General features: G+C 43.3%; 1 protein-coding gene across 2 annotated transcripts in view; it reads right to left on the bottom strand.

Annotated features, from left to right (window-relative positions):
• The window catches only part of SPOP (speckle type BTB/POZ protein), an 82,527-nt gene extending 72,234 nt beyond the window's left edge, over positions 1-10,293 (bottom strand). For both annotated transcript variants that reach the window (XM_027516889.1, XM_027516891.1), the window contains exon 1: positions 10,100-10,293. The gene's annotated coding sequence lies outside the window, so the exon portion shown is untranslated. The remainder of the gene's footprint in view (positions 1-10,099) is intronic.
• Positions 10,294-21,874: the final 11,581 nt, after the last annotated feature.

The raw sequence follows: 21,874 nt of genomic DNA, 5'->3' as shown, positions 1-21,874 counted from the left end.
CAAAATAAATTCTAGATGGATTAAAAACCTAAATGTGAAAAGTGTAACTTTAAAACTTGTAGAAGAAAACACAGTATATAACTATTACCTCACAAAAAACGTACACCATAAAAGAAAAAAAAAATCTTTAAAGTTTAAACTTAGTTTCAAAAAAAGATAAGGCTAAAAAACACATTAAAACATACCCATTAGGATGGCTATTTTTTTAAAAAAAAGCATAGGATAACAAGTACTGCCAAAGACTTAGAAAAACTGGAACCCTTGTACATTGCTGGTAAGAATGTAAGACGGTGCAGCCACTACATTAAACTGTGTGGTGGTTCCTCAAAAAATGTAAAAATAGAATTAACATATGATTCAGCAATTCCACTTCTGGGTATAAACCCAAAAGAATTGAAACCAGAGTCTCAAAGAGATATTTGTCCACCTATGTTCAGAGCAGCATTATTCACAAGAGCAAAAGGTGGCGGCTACCCAAGTATCCACTGGTGGATGAATGGATAAACAAAATGTAATTATATACAAACAAGGGAGTATTATGCAGTCTCCAAAAGGAAGGAAATTCTGACAGCATGGATGAACCTCATGGATATCATGCTAAGTGAAATAAGCCAGATATAAAAGGACAAGTACTACATGATTCCACTCATATGAAGTATCTAAAGTAGTCAAAATCATAGAAATTGAAAGTAGTACCTGTTTTAAATACCAAGAAAAGGACTGTGTAGACCTCAAATCACAGTGAATGATTACACATATATCTTTTTCCTTACAAATAAACAGATTGCTAGGAGGAATTAGAGGCCTTCAGAGAACTACTGCAAGCTCTTCTTTGATATAGCTGGTGCCTCAGCCCAAAGATTTACGCCAACAGCTTCTTAGAAAGCAACACTAAAGAATAAAGCTCTTCGGGAACTGCCCTGGTGGTCCAGTGGTTAAGTCTTCATGATTCCACTATAAGGAGTGCAGGTCTGATCCCTGGTTGGGGAACTAAGATCCCATACGCCATACGGCACAGTAAAAAAATTTTTTTAATTTTTTGAATTGTTAAAAAAAAAAAAAGAATAAAGGTCTTCACGGTCAAGTAAGGGTTACTGTCCAACTGTATAACTCCCATTTTGAGGTCTGCATCCAGCATTCCCAAAGCTGCATGACCAACTTTGCCACACACAGCAACTGTACAACTCCTGCCAATTCTATTAAAACATGACCATAGTTGCAAGAATGAAGGGCCAAGTGTTTCCTAAAGAGGCTAAGCTTCAAAATCATTTTTTACTATAACAGGAGCTTGTCAAAAACAAAAGTAAAGGAAGCTACTGGAATGATTCACCATAACTGAAAACAAACACAAGAAACAGGTGTGCTTCCCTGAATACACAACCAAAATTTAGTAAGGAGCCAGTACTGTTATGAAACCAGGTTGAGAATAAGCTTATAAAATCTGAAAGTAAATATGACAAGATGGCAAAAAGAAAACTGAATTTCAGATAAATATCAGAATACTGTTATTGTCAGGCTTTGAGTAACCTGAAATCCGTAAGTTACTCAAAACATCACTAAATGGTTAAGAGTCTTATAAATCATTTTCTGCTAAGGCAGGAACATTTCATGCAAAGATGGGAACAATAAAGGACAGAAATGGTATGGACCTAACAGAAGCAGAAGATATTAAGAAGAGGTGGCAAGAATACACAGAACTATACAAAGAAGATCTTCACGACCCAGATAATCGTGATGGTGTGATCACCAACCTAGAGCCAGACATTCTGGAATGCAAAGTCAAGTGGGTCTTAGGAAATATCACTGCAAACAAAGCTAGTGGAGGTGATGGAATTCCAGTTGAGCTATTTAAAATCCTGAACGAGGATGCTGTGAAAGTGCTGCACTCAATATGCCAGCAAATTTGGAAAACTCAGCAGTGGCCACAGGACTAGAAAAGGTCAGTTTCATTCCAATCCCAAAGAAAGGCAATGCCAAAGAATGCTCAAACTACTGCACAATTGCACTCATCTCATACGCTAGTAAAGTAATGCTCAAAATTCTCCAAGCCAGGCTTCAGCAATATGTGAACCGTGAACTTCCAGATGTTCAAGCTGGATTTAGAAAAGGCAGAGGAACCAGAGATCAAATTGCCAACATCCGCTGGATCAGTGAAAAAGCAAGAGAGTTCCAGAAAAATATCTACTTCTGCTTTATTGACTATGCCAAAGCCTTTGACTGTGTGGATCACAGTAAACTGTGGAAAATTCTTCAAGAGATGGGCATGCCAGACCACCTGACCTGCCTCTTGAGAAATCTGTATGCGGGTGAGGAAGCAACAGTTAGAACTGGACATGGAACAACAGACTGGTTTCAAATAGGGAAAGGACTATGTCAAGGCTGTATATTGTCACCCTGCTTATTTAACTTAAATGCAGAGCACATCATGAGAAATGCTGGGCTGGATGAAGCACAAGCTGGAATCAGGACTGCCGGGAGAAATATCAATAACCTCAGATATGCAGATGACACCACCCTTATGGCAGAAAGTGAAGAACTAAAGGGCCTCTTGATGAAAGTGAAAGAAGAGAGTGAAAAAGTTGGCTTAAAGCTCAACATTCAGAAAACTAAGATCATGGCATCCGGTCCCATTACTTCATGGCAGATAGATGGGGAAACAGGGCAAACAGTGACAGTGAAAACTTTATTTTTTGGGCTCCAAAATCACCACAGATGGTGACTGCAGCCATGAAATTAAAAGATGCTTGCTCCCTGGAAGAAAAGTTATGACCAACATAGAAAGCATATTAAAAAGCAGAAACGTGACTTTGTCAACAAAGGTCTGTCTAGTCAAAGCTATGGTTTTTCCAGTAGTCAAGTATGGATGTGAGAGTTGGAATATAAGGAAAGCTGAGCACCGAAGAATTGATGCTTTTGAACTGTGGTGTTGGAGAAGACTCTTGAGAGTCCCTTGGACTGCAAGGAGATCCAACCAGTCCATCCTAAAGGAAATCAGTCCTGAATATTCACTGGAAGGACTGATGCTGAAGCTGAAACTCCAATACTTTGGCCACCCGATGTGAAGAACCGAATCACTGGAAAAGACCCTGATGCTGGGAAAGATTGAAGGCAGGAGGAGAAGGGGACGACAGAGGATGAGATGGTGGAATGGCATCACCGACTCTATGCACGTGAGTTTGAGTAAACTCCGGAAGTTGGTGATGGACAGGGAGAGGCCTGGCGTGCTGCAGTCCATAGGGTCGCAAAGAGTTGGACACGACTGAGTGACTGAACTGACTGACTGAGGAATTAGTTTAGACCCTAAACAGGTTTAGAATATAGCTCCATTGTATCTTTCCCTTGTATTAACTTTTATTAGTGTGATGGGTTTTCAGGGAACACTGAGGATGCATCAACATTTCTGAGTCCACAGCACACAACAGAAATCCACAGGATTTAGTACTGTTCCAGACCCTGTGTTAAGACAGCTAGATATTAGAGCTCATGGCCTATCTGAAAATTTTCCTTAATTATGAACAATTTGTCACTTTTTCATGATGAAATCTTGTGATAATGAAAAATATATGTTATTACAGCATAATCTTACATAACACTCCAACTGTGTTGGAGAAATGTGTGTGAATAAGGAAAAGGGAGGAAAGACACACACACACTTATACATGTACACACAAAGGTATATAATGCTCAAAACCCCACATCTCGAAAATATTATATACAAATTATCAGTTTATAAATTTCATCTTGTATACCTTTCATCTCAGGAAAAAAAAGCAAGTTTGCTCATGAGAAAAGAAATTCCACAGTCTCTTCTATGCTGTGCTATGCTTAGTCACTTAGTCATGTCTGACCCTTTGCCACCCTATGGACTGTAGCCCGCCAGGCACCTCTATCCATGGGAATTCTCCAGGCAAGAATACTGGAGTGGGTAGCCATGCCCTCCTCCAGGGGATCTTCCTAACCCAGGGATCAAACCCGGGTTTCCCGGCATTGCAGGTGGATTCTTTTACTGTCTGAGCCGACAGGGAAATCCAGTCTCTTCTATAGCTAACCTTGTATTTGTGATGTGGGGTTGGGAAACAATGCTCTCTTGAGAGATACTAGCTGTTTTTCACAAAGAGTACTCAAGATAAGAAAGCTGTGAGGTCTAAGATTCAGAATCCAACAATGCCAGTGACACAGAAATGAATCAAACACTAGGTGCACTGTGTTAAAAAAAAAGACACCTTTAGTTGTTAGAATTTGGGGACAGAAGCTCCATACGGAGATTAACAACACAGTTTATTAAAATGGAAGGAAGTGTAGTATAGATATATAAGCATACAGAGGTAAGGTGAGGGGACATCTGAGACAAGAAAAAAGAAAGTCATTCAGCGACTTCCTCTGCTAGAAGCTTATACACCAAGTGTAAAAGGCTCCCAAAGGTCAAACATGGGACATTTTGAGCATCCAAAAAAAAAGTCTGTGATTATTGGTAAAACACAGAGAAAATTAAAATCCATGAGTTTATAAAGATACCAAAACAGAGCAAAAAAAAAAAAAAAAAGAAAATTCATTTCACTAGAGGTATACCAACTTCTTACTCAGAAAATTGCTAAAGGATTCTGAGTAAATTAAGAATTTATCTGAACTTTTGGGAAGAAATTATAATCTATTCCTAACTGATGAGAGATACCTTTACAGATGATGGAAGGCTAATCAATATAAAAGGAATGTTAGAATTAGAAAATTAGCACTTTGTAATAGCCAAAGAAATAGTTGATTCAGGCAAAGACTGTTATCAGTAGGTGATAAAGGCTGCTGAAGAAGCATAAGAGTATTGTGTCAAAGTGTCACTACTCTACCTGCTAATTACAAAGTCTTTACAATGGAGAGATCCGGTATTTATCATCTTGAACAAACAAATCCATCACCATTAACAGTCAGACATTATGACATGATGTTTCTCTTATTGTGATGTGACATGAGGTACACAGCATCACCTATGAAGTATTATTACCAAAAATGTTTAACTGAATCTAGCCAAGACTTCACTGCCAGTTTGTAAGGAAATACAGGGATAAAGGAACAAATTACATGAAACTGAGAGGAATCTCCAGTTTCTCAGAAAACTCTAGAAGTGATATATTATACAAGACAAATGGCCTGGTCTCTTCAAAAGGAAAGACTGCATCGATCCTAAATAAAGTGTTTTAGATTTAAAAAGAGACTAAGGAAACATTTTTGGAGAAAAAAATACCAATAGCTAACAAGTGTTGTGTTGGAGACAACTGGGAAAACCTGAACATGAACTAGATATTAGATGGTACTGGGAAAGTATTGTTAATTGCCTCCGCTGTGACAATGTATTGTAAGATCAATGAACTAAAACAATGTCTGTTTTAAAAAGATGCACTAAAGTATTTAAAGTATTAAAGTGTCATGATGTCTACAATGTAAAGATTTATATATTATATGCAAACACATATGCACATATAAAGTGGCTCCCCCAGTGGCTCAGCAGTAAAGAATCTGCCTGCAATGCAGGAGACCCAGGTTCAATCCCTGAGTTGGGAAGATCCCCTGAAGGAGGGCACAGCAACCCACTCCATTATTCTTGCCTGGAGAATCCCACGGACAGAGAAGTCTGGTGGGCTACACATAGGGCCACAAAGAGTCAGGCACAACCGAAGAGACTGAGTATGCACGCATGCACATATACAGATAAAACAAATACAGTAAAACATGAAAAACTGTTGGAATCTAGGGAGTAATTGGTATAAAGATGACAACTGTACTATTCTTTCCATTTTTCTGTATGTTTACAATTTTTTACCTAGACAGCTCAAAATGCACTTCCTTTCCTCCAGGAAGGCCTCCCAAATGAACTCTCCTCTATTTGCTCACAATTCATAGTGAAGCACACATTCTGCAACTATCTTTCAGAGTACTAGCAGCAATATTCTGTGCAGGCACTCAGAAAAGCATCTCAAATAACTGAGTTAGTCTTTTAATTTCTCAACAGAGTAGCAGTTCACTTGTATAAACAATCTTGAGTCACAGCTCTCAAATGGAGATCATCAAACATCACTTATGGGGTTACAGAATTTCCCATGGAGAAACAATCAGCAAGTGTGATAGGGAGAAATTAGAATACAAGTTGTACGTGTCTTCCTAGCATTGCTTTTAAAAAGCCACATTATCCAGGCATATGACTTTATTCTCATGAGATTATTCTTCAGTCCAACAATATCTTTCACCACTACCTCTGGTCTGCAAAACAGTGACAATATTTATCCACAACTCCTGGGGATAATGAAGCTTAACAAGGTACATAATGAACTTTAAAATCTCACACAAAAGAGTGCACGAAGTTTTATTGTTTTTGTTACTGTTTTGTTTTTTTTGGCTGAATTGTGAGGCACGCAGGATCTTAGTTCCCTGACCAGGGATCAAACCCATGCCCACTTACTGGAAGCACGGATTTTCCACATTGGACTGCCAGGGAAGTCTCCTGCAGGAAGACTTAAAAAATCAGATAGTACAGTGCTGGTGGGGAAAGAGCCAGACTCACACTGCTGGCAGGAATATAAATTAATACAACTTTTATGAAAAGCAATTTAGCAATATTTAACAACATTAAAAATCCATATAGCTTTCCACCTGGAATTAATCCAACAGACATCGATGTACATAAAAAGGACACATGAGGAATTAACTGTAGCACTGGAAACAACCTAACTATCCAATAAACGCTGGCTGGATAATGGCACATCTATACAGCGGAATATCTGCCAGCTTTCAAAACGGAAGAGGTTAAAAAAAAAAAAAAAAGGAAGAGGTACTCTATGTACTGTATGAAATGACAGCCAAGATATACTAAGTGAAAAAAGCAAAGTGCAGAATAGTAGGTATAGAATCTTACCATTTATGTAAACAACAAATAAAAACAAAAACACCAAAGAATATATAGTTGCATATGCATGTAAAAGCCTTATCTATGCAAGGTAAACAAGATACAGGAAACAATTTCCTTCAAGGGAGGTATCTAGAAGGATGAAAGGAGGACATACTCTATGTAGTTTCTGATTTTTGTATCGTATGTGTGTACATGTGTTACCCATTTTAAAGAGTTATTTTTTTAAACAAGGCTCTACACCAATTTAAGGCTTCCCATGGCAACCCACTCTAGTATTCTTGCCTGGAGAATCCCAGGGACAGAGGAGCCTAGTGGGCTGCCGTCTATGGGGTCGCGCAGAGTTGGACACGACTGAAGCTACTTAGCAGCAGCAGCAGGTGGCGCTAGTGTAAAGAATTCATCTGCCAACGCAGAAGACATAACAGATGCTGGTTCAATCCCTGGGTCAGGAAGATCCCCTGGAGTAGGAAACTGCAACATGCTCCAGTGTTCTTACCTGGAAAATTCCAAGGACAGAGGAGCTACAGTTTATGGGGCAGCAAAGAGTTAGACAGAACTGAGCAACTGAACACATTGCACCCATCTGAATTATTTAATTAATACTTATCTTAACCTAAAAGCATTTCATGTCTTCACACCATACAACTTTTTTATGAGACTTCAGTAAATTCAACCAGATAAAAAGAAAGCACCCTATATGACAGAAGTCTACTGAGAAGAAAAAAGGACATTTATTTACCTCCATTTTACTTCCAAATTTTACCAGACTAGGGGACTTCCCTGGTGGTCCAGTGGTTAAGGCTGTGCTTCCACTGCAGGTGGCCCGGGTTCAATCCCTGCTCAGGGAACTAAGATCCTGCATGCTGCATGCATGGCCAAAAATTTTAAAAAATTAAAGAAATAAAAAAGATTTTACCAAACTACCTGACAGAAGTCTGGACATAGGCAACATTGAACATCTCCAAGCACTAAACTAACCACTATGAAGAGCTCTAAAAGGATAAGTCCCAAAGTATCAAATGGACATCAACCACCCCCAGCCTAAGCATGAGGTGGTCACAATAACTTATACTTCTCAGTCTTCACACAAGAAAAAAGATGAATGTCCAGCTCTTTCAAAGGATACAAGAAGATACATGCTAAGTCACTTCAGTCGTGTCCGACTCTGTGTGACCCCACAGATGGTAGCCTACCAGGCTCCCCCATCCCTGGGATTCTCCAGGCAAGAACACTGGAATGGGTTGCCATTTCCTTCTCCAAAGCATGAAAGTGGAAAGAGAAAGTGAAGTCGCTCAGTCGTGTCCGACTCTTAGCGACCCCGTGGACTGCAGCCTACCAGGTTCCTCCATCCATGGGATTTTCCAGGCAAGAGTACTGGAGTAGGGTGCCATTGCCTTCTCTGACAAGAAGATATATGCCCCCCAAATTCTTGTGCTTCCTATGTCATTGCTTGGCTCCAGCTGTAACCATTACAACAGAAAACAGCATGAAAGACAGCTGAACCATGCCAAGGCCACAGTAAAATGAGGAAGTAAAATATATATATATACTTTAAAGCCCAAGAACTTAAGGCCCTAGAGTTAAGAATGACAACCCCTTCTCCCCCAAAAAGCCTTGAGAGATGAGTATCAAAGAAAGAACACAAAGGAAAGAAAAGAGAAAATAAGGCTTCCTAATAATATGTCCAACTCAATGGACATGAGTTTCAGTGAACTCCTGGAGTTGGTGATGGACAGGGAGGCCTGGCATGCTGCAATTCATGGGGTCGCAAAGAGTCGGATACGACTGAGCCACTGAACTGAACTGAACTGAATAGTATGTCCCATTCCTAAGTTATCCAGACAGGAAGCAACGTTGGCAAAGACAACTAAAAGAACACAGAAAATGTGCACCACCACCCCCGCCAACAATTTAACTATTCATTTCAATGCTATTCAGCAAACCTTTTGCTTGTAAGAGTTTATCATCTCTTCACCCTGTTCTGATGGCAGCGAGTATTCAAGAGTGGCAACATAGGAGCAAATCAAGGGACCATGTATAATCTTCCAACTGAAAACACAGGTTCTAGATCACTGAGATATTACTGCACCTTAAAGTTCATTTTAAAAATTGCTCTTTGTTATTTGCAAATGTGAAAGAAACACCATTCTTGTTACTTAAAACTTCCACTGGCTAGGTTATCGCTCACCAGTAGTTTCAGATTGCTTTTTTCATGTGCTATTCAAAACACCAATAATGTACAGCTAAAAACGAAAGCACTAAAGAAGATCTTTTACCAAAAAAGAGGCAAATAGGTCACACCGAGGAGGGCTAGAGATCAGAGTACATAGATGTCTTGATGTACAGTTACTACTCTAAGCCTTATACTCTTTACTTCATCTGGTTCTGTGAGAATAAGTAAAGGAAACCCCCCTTACTTTCTTTTTTATGGCCCTAGTCCTCCTTAGAAAGGCTACCAAAATCCCTTGCCAGAACAATTGCCACCTACTCCTAAATTTAGAGGAGGTTTGCATTAGCGATACAACATGACGATGGAAGAATCCGAGGAAAGAAAAGGAATACTAGAACTATAAGTTCCAATGGCAGTTTCCAAAGAAGGGTCAGCGTAGGGAATGCTTGCTCTCGGAGGCGTTTGGAGCCTGGGAATCCCTATGACAACACAAGACGCGAAAGGTGCTTTGTCATAAATTCCCTCAAGTAATTTAAACCCTCCCTTTTGGAGAGAAGCAACAGGCCCACTATCTGGCACCAAGTCTAGCCCACTGCCTAGGAAGAAGGCGGGCGCGCGGTCAAGTGGCTCTTTATCCCGCAGGTCCCTGCAACACAGCGATGCGCATGCGCCCCGAGGGCAGCGACCAAGCACCCCTAGCTTGTTCACACTCGAGCATGCGCAGTCACCCATCTCGCCGCAGGCGACAGCTCACTATTTGGCAAGGGGGATGGGACTGGGAAAATCATGGGGGGGGCCGAAGGCAGGGGGCGCGTTTGTGTCTCCTGAATGCTTGGGATTAGGAGAAGGCACGACTGCTGGCATTCGCGGGCCATGTAATCCGGGATGTGGGAAATGGGGCAGAAAACAGTCTATGTGCGGCGCGGGGTGGTGGGGGGGCGGAGAGTGGGGGGTCAGTCACCTCTTAAGGGAGACACCCCCCCCCCCACTCAGACAGGACAACCCTTTCCCTCGACTCTCCTCCCCCCACTCACCTGAGAGCGGCGGCGACAGCTGCTGGTCCCCGTCCCCCTGCGCTCGCCTCATACTGTCCGCAACATCCGGGACCTGCGAGACCGCCGATACACAAATACACACACACAAGGAGCGCGCACACTCACACACACACACACATACCGAAACACACCGGTCGGGGCGTCATGGCGTCAGCACGTCGACGCAGCGAGCGCGTACCCGCCGGGGCCCCACCCCGCGCGGCCTCCGCATCCTCTACTCCGACTCCCCTCCCCTTTTTAGGTTCTCCAGCTCCTCCTCCCTCTGCCTCAAGACTCCGCCTACCTTCCCTACTGCGCATGCGTCCCTTGTGTCGCCAGGGCCCGAAGATTTGAAGGGAAGGAGGGGCTTGAGAAAAAAGAGGCGGGAACTCGCAGAGGGTCGCGTGTAGGGCGCGGCAGTCTGCGCGGAGGTGCGAGGACGAAACAGCGGCTCACCAAGATTGGGAGTCGGGTGAGCGTAACAATAAAGACATTTAACAACAGCACCTTATATTCACTAGCAGCTTGTGGATTACTAAAGACGTTTACATATATTACCTCATTTTTCTAACCAGCTGTGTGTCAGTAAAATATTTTGAACTTTTTGATGATGTTAGAGACTTTTAAGTAACTTAAAAAGTTGAGCTTTCGGAAACAAAAACAAAAAGGCCCATTCTTTTGCGGTAAGGTGGGCATGTAGGTGGCTTAACTGATAGCAAGCTGATTCACGAACAATTTATTTTCTTGGACACCTGGGTCCCCAGTTGGTCTCACATCCTGTCTCCTAAGGACTATCATTGATTGCTGAGTTGAGTAAAAGAAATATATCTCAGGGATTTCCTTGGCAGTCCAGCAGTTAAGAAAGACTCTGTGTTTCCGCTGCAGGGGGCACTGGTTTGATCCCTGGTCAGGGAACTAAGATTCTGCCTGAATGCTGCATAGTGCAGTTAAAAAAACCTTAAAAAAAAAAAAAAGGTCTCAGAGCCTCTGGGCCCTGGGAGAAAGAAGTTGCCTTCACCAGTGATGGAATATTTGATTTGTTATTGCTACAATTCTTGCCTAAGATTAAACTTTAAAAATTTTATTCTTACTGAATCGAGCCAAATAATCTGGAGCAGGCATTGTCTCTTTTCCATACTGAGATTGTATCATTATGTAGACACACACACACACACACAAACATGTGAGGAAGTGTCTTATCCAAAAAAGCAACCAGATAAACCTGTGGGTCATGGGGTGACAAAGTATGAACCCTGCCTTGTGAAAACTGGAAGCTTCTGGAAGCTCTGCTTCTGTGGGACTGTCTCCAGGACACAGTGCTCACTATGTCCTGCCGCATGTGTCCTGGGGCCCCTTGGCTGGTGAGTCTGTTCAGCAGGGACAGCTGGAAAGTACATGAGCCAAACCACATGGGAGGCTGTGACAGTACCAGACTGTTGTCCACTTTCAAATGCACAAGCAGACCCTACAAAATATCCTTGGAATGACAGACAAAACACTCCTAAAGCTTCCTCAAACCATATTTTAGCCAAAATGATCAAGAAATGGAGATCCTAGACTTCCCCGGTGGTGTATGGATAGGAATCCGCCTGCCAATGCAGGAGATGTGGGTTCAATCCCTGGTCCAGGAAGATTCTACGTGCCTGGGATCAACTAAGGCTGTGTGCCACAGCTACCGAAGCCTGTGCTCCTAAAGCCTTGTGCCCCACAACAAGAGAAAGCCACCACAATGAGAAGCCTGCACACCACAACGAAGAGTAGCCCCTGCTCACTGCAGCTAGAGAAAGCCCACACAAAGCAACAAAGACCCAGCACAGCCAAAAAATTTTATTTTAAATGGAGATCCTAAATTCAACAATGATGTGGTTACTATCCCTGCACCACTTAAAACAAGAAGTACTTTGTCACCTATTAGGCTGATGCTTGAAACTTTCCAACTAGATTTCACTCACTCATCATAATCATCATAACAAACATTTCATTCCATTATCTGAAGGCATCAAGGGTTTTGGTCCTTGAATAAATGTAGAGTGCCCCACAGGCAACCCAGTAACCAGTTACAAAGAATCGATTCCTAGTGTCACTGAAGCTGTTAATTTACTGTTCTCTTGACTTCAGATTTCACAGGATGGCAGGGAAGAAAGAAAAAGTGTACCACTCCTTGGATGGAGAAGTATGGAAGTGGGGAAGGGGTGCTCAGAGGGTAACAAATCTGCCTGCAATGCAGGAGACCTGGGTTCAATCCCTGGGTCGGGAAGATGCCCTAGAGAAGGAAATAGCAACCCAGTCCAGTATTCTGGCCTGGAGAATCCCATGGACAGAAGAGCCTGGTGAGCTACAGTCCATGGGGTTGCAAAGAGTCGGACACTGAGTGACTAACGCTTTCACTGCTTTTCACTCTCACTTCTTGGAGGGGAGAAGCATGGAGGTGGGGAAGGGGTGCAGAAGGAGAGAACTGGAGGCATGGTCAACATACTTTAGCTACCTCACAATTGGGGCTGATCATTACAGTTTAGTGAGATTCTGCCTGGGACCTGGGAAGTGACTCCTCAGAGCTGGTGAGTCTGCACCAGCAGCTTGTCCCAGCTGGCCCTGAATCTCTAGAGATCTGGAAGGACGTACAAGTCTATGCCCATCTGTAGCCTGGTGTGATGAGGCTCCCATTCTTCTGTGTGGACCATACCGCCCACCTGAGACGTGATCTCACCAGCCTCTGTACAAAGGGCTTTGATTTGGTGTGGATCTGATTAAATGACTGTAGACGTCCTTGGAAGCACTATGTGGAAGAATTTTAAACAGCTTCTCCTTTTTAATATGCACTTCCTCTTCGGTTTTAATTATTTTGTTCCTACATTTTCCCTTTCAATTTACTAAAATCTAGAAATGTAATTAGAGCAGAGGCTGGGCTCAGAGAAAGCTGCCAGGATTTCTACAGCATGATTAAATATACTAGGCATCCCTTTAGTGTGGGACTGAAAAATAGGATTCTCATTATTATCTTTCCTTATCCAGGAAAGAATCAGCACCACGTACAGATATGGATTTATTGAAAATGCAGCACTAATTAAAAACTCACCCAGTCTCTTGACGAGGATTGGTTGGGGCGGGGGGAGTCCAGTTATTTAATTATTTCCTCCATTGACTGTTTTGTTGTTGTAACCACAAGCAAGAAACCCCCTGCCCCATTCTTCTATCCTCAAAATAAAATTCTCTTCCTCATGAGGGACTTAATGAGGCTTTTATCTATGCCACAACAATCAAGCTTACAGTGGCACCAATTCAATTAACTGCTCTTTGTGATGGTAGGAAACACGCAGAACTCGTTTTCTTAATCCAAAACTCAAATGACATAGCATTCTTTGGCCATCATGAGCCAGGTCTGGGCAAGGAATCTGTCCCAAAGACCCCTAAGATGTCTGGTATTTATTCTGCCTACGAGGACCTTCAGTTCCATTTTACAGTCCAATAAGCAAAGGCATGGTTTCTCTTGAAGGGGTAGGGGATGTAGAAGCAGGCAAGAATGCACAGATGAGTAGAGGCGTAGGAGAGGGAAATGCAGGAAGGATGATCCTTAGCAGCAGCATGTGTGTGTGCTCAGTCCCTCAGTGTGTCTGACTCTTTGTGACCCCATGAACCAGGCTTGTCTGTCCATGGAATTTTCCAAGCAAGAAGACTGGAGTGGGTTGCCAGCATAGTCCTGTCTAAAGAGGCAGATGACACCCCCTGAGATACAGGTGTAAGACTACACTCAAGGAAGCATACCAACAAGAACACACTGATTAGGTCGTGCTAGGGCTGCGATGGGGTTAATAGAAAATTGACAGCGACAAAATATTTATTGATTAAATTTCATAGTGCAACAGCTGTGGCTTAATGAATGAGCTCCAGGCGCTTCGCCTGGAGACTCAAGTTCAAACCCAGCACTAACGCTTACTAAATATAAACTTGGACAAACCTCATTGAGTCTCAGTTTTTCCATATGAGCAATGGAGAAAATAATGTCCACCACACCATGTTGTTGTGAGAATTGTCTGAAATCATATTTGAACATATCACAATCACTATACACAGACTAGGATAGACCCCACTTATTTTTGGATGTGTGACTGAATGTGGATCTGGGGTAAGTGTTCACATGCCCGCTGGTCTTCAAGCCTCACTCTAATAGGTGTGCCATCCTTGCTCATTTCCGCTATGCCCTTCTTTAGATTTGTTCAGGAAGCATGGAACCAAGGAAGCAGCATGGGCTTCTCGGCCAGAATATTGACACTTTCTAGGTGGGGCCCCTGACAAGCTCCCTGGAGTCTGTTTCCTCAGAGACAGTCAGGTTTCTTGTTGCAAGAACTGCCCGAATGCTGGCTACATCAGCCCCAGCTGGAATTTACTGAAGACATATCTCTGGCTCCCAGAATTATCAGGAGTGGAAGAATCGGAAATTCAGCAGAAACCAAGGACTAATAGAGGAAGAACAAAATCTTCTTCAGCAGGACTTTATGGCCAGGAGGTCCAACCACTGAGCACTGCCAGAGTGCCACCACCAGACACATTTGCCCCTGCTGGGCTGTTGCAAAGGACAGCTAACCTTCTTTCCATCTGTATGCCTCAGGCTGCAAACCCAGAGCCCAGGCAGTGGCACCCTGTTGACTAATCCTAGACCACATCCCAGGCCCTGACCACCTTGGTGGTGGTGGTGTTGGGGGTCGGGGGTGGGAAATGAAAAAGGTGTCGCTGCCATAATGTCCATGGTGTCACCTTCAGCACTTCTTTTCACTGATGCTGTCCACAGCAGGGTACTTATCCCAAGCAGGAAGAGAGTCAGATGCTGGACCACCAACCCTGCCACCTCATCTGTGAAATGGGCATTCATCATAGGGCAATAAGCAGCACTGAAGGACATGTTTGTTCAGAAATGCTTGGCGTATAAAAGACATTCTGTTACTTTACTTTCCTCTTTTATAAAACAAAAGACTTGAAATGGTATACTTATCCGAGGATTTGATCAATGAGCTTATAGATATTGAAATTCTGAGTTTTTAACCTGGAGAAATGGTTAGGAAAGATGATGTCTGAACAGTGGAGGATCAAGCAGAGCAGATGCAGTGGGAAAGAGAGGAGAGGAAATGGCAAGTTTCAGTCCAGCCTGTCTTTGATTTTTGTCCTGGACTGGCCACACAGCTCCATCTCCATCTTGTTTAGCTTTATTTATTTATTATTGGCCATGTGGCATGTAAGGATCTTATCCCTGACGAAGGTTCTAATCCATGGCCCCTTCATTAGGAGCATGGAGTCTTAATCACTGGACCACCATTAAAGGCCCTCCTTCATCTTTAAAATGGTTTTAAGAATTACCTAGTCATTCTTTCAAAATAAGTTTTGAAGCGTCAATATTTGTTTTCAACAAAGAATATATTAATAAAATATAGGTTATATTCAGTGTTATGAATTATTTTCAGTGGTTTCTTGGTTCTATTCTGAATGGGCTTGATCCATTACCTGATGTTATTTGCCCTAAAATAACATTTACCTAAATCTAGATAATTTGTTTAGCAAAAACAATTTTTTCTCTGTCTCCACTCAAATAGAAGTTACTTCTGATTTTGTAATTTTAGATTATCCTTGCCATGGCTCTACTTTATCAAGGTGAATTGATTTCAATTGAAAGTTTATTCTGCATCAGAATCCTATTTTAAAGGGGGAATTTAATCTAAAATTCAATTATGGAAGATCTGTGCCCAAATGAACAGTCAACTAGCACTTACTGAATGCTCCCCAGGTACGGAGCTCTACCAAGGTAACTACAGGAGAAGTCAAAAGAATAGAAATATTGTCCCTAGTCACAAAGAGTTTTCAGTTTAGAATTTTAAAATTTCAAAACTAGAAGGGACCACACTGAGAGTCTCCAGCCCAGTGGTTTCTAAACAGTTTGCTTCTCAAGCTCTGGGTTTCTGAAGATTTGCCTCAGGGTTTCCAAGGAAGAGGGGAGCAGCAAAGGGGGCTGGGGCAGTCTAAGCCAAGCCAATCTGGCTCTCTTTTCACTCATTCAGGCCAAAGATTGAGCATCATCCTTGAGTCCTCTTCTAATACCTCATATGTAAACCATCAGGGATTCCCTTTAATACTAGTTTCAAAGCATCCCTTGGATCTGTCCACCTCTCTCCATCTCCTCAGTCCCATTCAAGTTCTAGCCAACATCCTCTTTTGCCTTAACCCCAGTGATAGGGTCCTAATTGGCCTTCTTAATTCTATGCTTGTCCTTCAATCTATTCTTCACTCTGCAACTAGGGCAATCTAATTGAAACTTGTCAGATCATGCTGCGCCCCCTGCTTAAAAACCCTAAATAACTTCCCATTGGACCCAGACTTTGTACCACTGCCTTTAAGCGTCTCACCATGTCAAATATGTGCCCTGCTTGCTTTTCTCCCCCATCTTCATTTTAGCCATACTGGCCATCTATCAGTTCCTGGAACCCATCAAGCTCTTTCCCTCCATGAGCGTTTGTCGTTACTGTTCCCCCTGCCTTGACGCTTTTCCCCTAACTCTTCGCATTAGCTGGTTCTGCCTCTTATTTCAGGTCTCAGTTTAATTTTCACATCCTCAGAGAACCTTTTTTGATCACCAGCCTCAGTGGTCAGGACCTTCTTGGTATCTTGGTACTAACTTTACTTCCTTTACAGCACTAACAATAACTTGTAGTTGTGTGTTTACTTTTTTACCATCAGTCTCCTCTAATCAGTTGTTGGCTCCAGCCCGTTTGTTTGGCTCTCTGTAATGTCCCAGAATTCAACACAGTACTGACTCATAGACAGAAGGTGCTTAGTACGTACTGAATGAGTGAACGTACAACAGAAAACCCTAGACGTGTAAGGAATGTCAAAGAAGGTTGGAAGTACGTAAGGAAGTTTAGCAGGCAAAGAGTGTGCAGAAGGGGAATGAGGAAGGAAAGCAGACCAACCAGATAAAGATCCCTTAGGCCAGAAAAAGCATGGAGTTTTTTAGGAACTCAAGGAAAATTTGTGTGGCTGGAGTACAGAGAGCAAGTGGGAGGGCTGTGGGGAGGGGGTCAGGTGGATGAGGAAGAGCCAGCCAGCATGTCTCCCCTATGATCCAAACTGTGGAACTGAGAACAGGCTAGGATTGAATTCCCCAGAGGAAATTCAGGGCTCTCTTGGCAGAAGGAGGAAATGAATGCTGGAGGCCAACGACAGAAGACCGTTACTCCTGGTTTTCCTTCTTTCTTTCTGGCTACTTTTTCTCAGCCTCTTTACAGGCTCCTCTTTTGGCCATCCTTTGAACATCAGCTTTCCTTGGATTATGTTCAGTTCCTCTCCTCTTCACACTGTCCTCACTTGCCTTGAGATGGCTCCTTTTTTTCCCCTCACAGCTCCACTGCCATCCATCTGCTAAAGAATATTCCGAATCTATCTTGAGCCAGGACTTTCTTGAGCTCCAGACTTACATATCCAACTATCAGCCTGATATCTTCAGTTGAATGGACCATAGGCACATAATATCCAGCAGATGTAAAACCTGCTTCTTCTTCGGTGTTTTCTCATCTCACCAAGTAGCTCAAGCCTAGAAGCTGGAAAGAATCCTTGACGTCTCAAGTCCATTTCTAATTCAGCACCAAGTTCTGAGAGTTTTATACTTTAGTTATCTCCCAGTTCTGCCTACTTCCTTCTATCTTCTCTGACACTTCCCTCATCCTTCCCAGGATCACAGCAGCCTCCTCCCTGGGCTCCCAACCTTTATTTATGAGGAAGGAAAGCAGACCAACCAGATAAAGATCCTAAAGCCAGAAAAAACATGGAAGGTCTTCACCCTTCCAGTTATTCTATGCTCTGCAGCCAGACTGAGAGTTCTAAAAAACCAATCTGATCAAGTAATTTCTTTGCATTCCACCCTTCATTGCCCTCAATATAAAAACCTTAACAGAGGTGAGAGGCTCTTTAGCAGTGACCTATGCCTCAGTCTCCAGGCTGTGTCTTACGCTTCCCACCGTACCCAGCAACTGAGTTTCCTGTCATACAAAGAACTGCTTTCATCTCTGGAAACACCAAGTTCTCTCATTTTGCACATACTATTACTTCTTCCCAGAACAGTCTCCTCCACACCTTTCCCTGATCTAACCTCATCTTCTCCTGGTTAATTCTCTGCTGATTCTCCAGCTTCAATTCATCTATCTATTCCTCCAGAAAGCTGTGCATGTTACCTAGCCCTGAGCTAGGCCTTCCCATATTTCTCTTTTCACTGCAACTCCTGTATTGCTATTGCCTGATTCCTTCTCTGTTCCTCACTAGATGATAAGCTCCTTGGGGCAAGAATTTCCATTTTTTTCCTCTACTGTGTTTCCAGTATAGGGAAACATTTCTAGCACATAGTTGAGTATTCAGATAAGTGCTTGTGTGATGAATAAATGAATGAGCTAGAGGAACAAACATTCTTTTCAGGAACTTGGATCCTATAGTTTCAGGCACAGAAGCCTCCATCAGCTTCCTCTTCCTGCATCCACTGTTTGGCCACAGGCTGGTCAGAAGCCTGTAAAAACTCTGAACGTAATGCAAGAGCGGCTCCTTGACTCACACCATCCACCGGGAGCCCAGTCTTCCCTTAAAAGGCCACCTTATCAGAAAGTGCTTGGGATGGCATTTATGAGCTCTATTTTTATCTATGTTGGAAAAGTCTCAAAGTTAATTCCCAAGCCAATGACATTAAACTCAGGAACGTGGATGAGCAAGAAAGCATCTACGTGATGCCTTTGAGTCACAGCTTTGTCTTCCATGGCAAAGCTTGCAGCTTTGTCTTCCGTGGCAAGGCTTGCAGTTGTCGCAGTCATTGGGCCCTTGTTTTTCAGGACAGCTGACTCTAAAAAGCTTTTGATCTCCCATTCATTAAAACTAGATCCTGGAGTCCTTAATGGTCCAGGGAAGGGTGTTCTCTTCCTTAAAGTTCTCTTAACTCTGCTGGGGCCCTCAACGAAGAACAAAGAATAGATTGCCAAACACATCCCAGGTTATTCCAACCAACTTTCTACCCCCATTCCCAAATGGAAATGAATCACAGGTGATAGCGTTGCTAGCAGCAGGAAGGAAGGAGGCAGCAGGGCCAGAGGAGAGGGCTCCCGATGAGCTTGGCCAGAGAGCTAATTGGACAGAAGCTACAGAAATGAGACGAGTAACCCAGCAGGGCTGGCAAGCAAGCTGAGGGTCTGTGCCAGGGAAAAGATTCGCTGTCAGAACTGGGGGAGAGTGAGAAAGAGAGAGAAAGAAGGAGATGGGGAGAGGAAAATGACATGAAGGACTGAAGGGGAAGTGGCAGGAGGGTGGCAGGCAGCGGCAGAAATGGGAGGAATCTTAGGCAGTTTGTAGAGAAAGTGAAGAGAACCGAGGGAGCGCATGTTTCCCTTTAATCCAAATGGGGTCCTTTGGGGAAAGGGGATGTTGGAGAGTCAGATGGAGGCCCCAGATAGATGGTCAGTAACCCCCTATCCCAGGCAGATTACAAATGAGACAGGGAATGGTCTTACTTCCAGATTAAAGATATTAAATTTGCCATCATCCCTACCCCTGGGAATTGAGGAAAGATAGTTTTTGTCCAAGGATGCTGGAACCCAGAGGACTCAAGCCACTATTTGAGTCTCCCTCCCCTTATCCTTAGCAAAAGCTTAAGCAATTTAGGGTTCAAAGTTAGGGTTCAATTTAGGGTGCAATTTAGTCTTGCACCCCCATCTCCCCTTCTAGGCAGCATCATACAACCCAGGATCATAGCCCCCTGTGCACCTCTGCCCCTTCTGGCTACTCTGGGCCAGGGACCAGCCTCAGAGCTTGGAGTCTGGGCTGAGTCAGCACTGCCTGTGGGAGAAATTGCTTCCTGGAAGGTCTTGCTTCAAAGCTTTTGGCTGGCCAAGCTCTGGTAGGGTGCAAAAGGCACACTGGAGGTTGGATAGATCTTTGGCTTTCAAGATACTTCTCACCAGAGAGAGAAACGTGCAGCAAAAATTTCCATAATCCAGCTTAAAGAGTGATTCCAATGTACTTCAGGCTGCCCCTCCACCCTCCATGATCCAGAAAATTACAGTTTTTTAGGTCCCAGAAGAGAGTTCGGGGCCAAGATGGAAGTTCTGATTCCTGATTGATCTGGTTACTTCTCCTGTGAATCAGAAAAAATATACTTTCTGAGCCTCAGATTTCTGTTTTCTGAAGATATGTCCTTATTCATTGGGGCAGCAAGAATGCTCCATTGCGTGGGTACAAGGCAGCATCCTCTCTTGATAAAAAGGACAGCATACCATTAGCAGAATCAGCAGACTGCTCCAGGGGTCAGGCTTCCTCTCTGTCTCTGGAGGCTGCGATGGGGAGTCGAAGCCATCCTCACCCTTCTCTTTAAGTTGGGAGTTTTGATCCCCCAATGTAGGATGAGAGGTCATTTTGATGATCTCACTTTGGACAAGTGAGAAGAGAAAGTGTTTTACTTTGACCCCTACAACTGCTTGCTATGCAGTGGGCACTCTAGCGGGCAGGCAGTGGGTGGCAGCAGCTGCCAGACACCTTCCCCCGAGGATGTATCAGTTTGTGCCAAAAACCTCTATAAGCTCTTTCTGATCTCTGTGCCAGTGACTACAGGTCCTGGAAGGAAGCCAGGAGTCTACCCTGAGCCCTGCATTCTTCTCCTCCCCCTCATCCGCCAAGAATGGGGAAAGATGGCTTGGGAGCTCACTCAGAAAGGAGCTGATGGTTCTTAGACATATTTTCCAGCTATCACACCTGCTAACATGGGAACTCACACTCATGAGCACACACACACTCAGCAATAAATTGTTTCAGGTTTTCTTGTTCCATCTGTCCCATGCCTAAAGCAGTGGGACTAAGAATTTCCATCAACAAACTTATTTCTAGTTTGTCTCCTTCTTCCTCCCTTCTTCCTCCCCAAATTCCCAATAGACATTTATTGATGTTTGACTGGCATCTACCCTGTGTCAGTTACTATGTGTTAGGGGATAAAGACATAAGGACACAGTCTTCGGGGAGAAAATTCATATAAATACTAACCAGATGTAAGACAGTGATATAGTGTTGCAATAAGGGAGGTGGCAAACTGGTGGCCATAGGCCAAATCTGACTTGTAGGCACGTTTAGTTTAGCAGGCAAAGAATTTTAAAAACTGTCAGAGTTCACATAAAAGTCAATATTGCCGACTTTTTTTTTTTGAAATAACCAATCTGGCTACAATCCAGAGGAGGTGAAAAGCCACTGTCCCCTGTAGGTGGGATGTACCCTCAGTGCTCTCATAGGCCACATATCCACCCACCATATCTGCCCACCTCGTCCGCTTCCCTATTGAGTTAAGCTTGTTCTTTTCATTCATCCATGTTCATCCACACGACTGGGCAGAATTTGGGACCCTTAAAATGAAAGCCATCAGAGGACCCAAAGCAGTTATCCCTCGAGCTAAGTCTGAGTACGTTGTTGATTTGGTTGCTTATGTGTTGTTTTTCCCCTGCCCTGATCATGAGATGTATAAGGCAAAGGCGCCAGTCAGCTGCCTCCTGCAAGTGTCTCCAGCCCACAGCAGAGTGCCTTGTACAGGACCGGTCTCAATGCACGCTTGTGAAATGTGTTGAATGAATGGAGTCGCTAGAAGCATCAAGTGGAAAATGGAATTCCAAGCGGAGGGAACTGTGAGTACTAAGGCATGACAGCAAATACTGTAGTGGGAAGCTGCAAACAGCTCACGATGAATGGGGTGGGGTGGGGGTGGGGTGGCAGAAGTGTGAGGAG

The sequence above is a fragment of the Bos indicus x Bos taurus genome, chromosome 19 (genome assembly GCF_003369695.1).
Source record: "Bos indicus x Bos taurus breed Angus x Brahman F1 hybrid chromosome 19, Bos_hybrid_MaternalHap_v2.0, whole genome shotgun sequence".
NCBI lineage: Eukaryota > Metazoa > Chordata > Mammalia > Artiodactyla > Bovidae > Bos > Bos indicus x Bos taurus.
The sequence above is the reverse complement of the archived record's forward strand: the minus strand, read 5'-3'. Positions and strand labels throughout refer to the sequence as shown.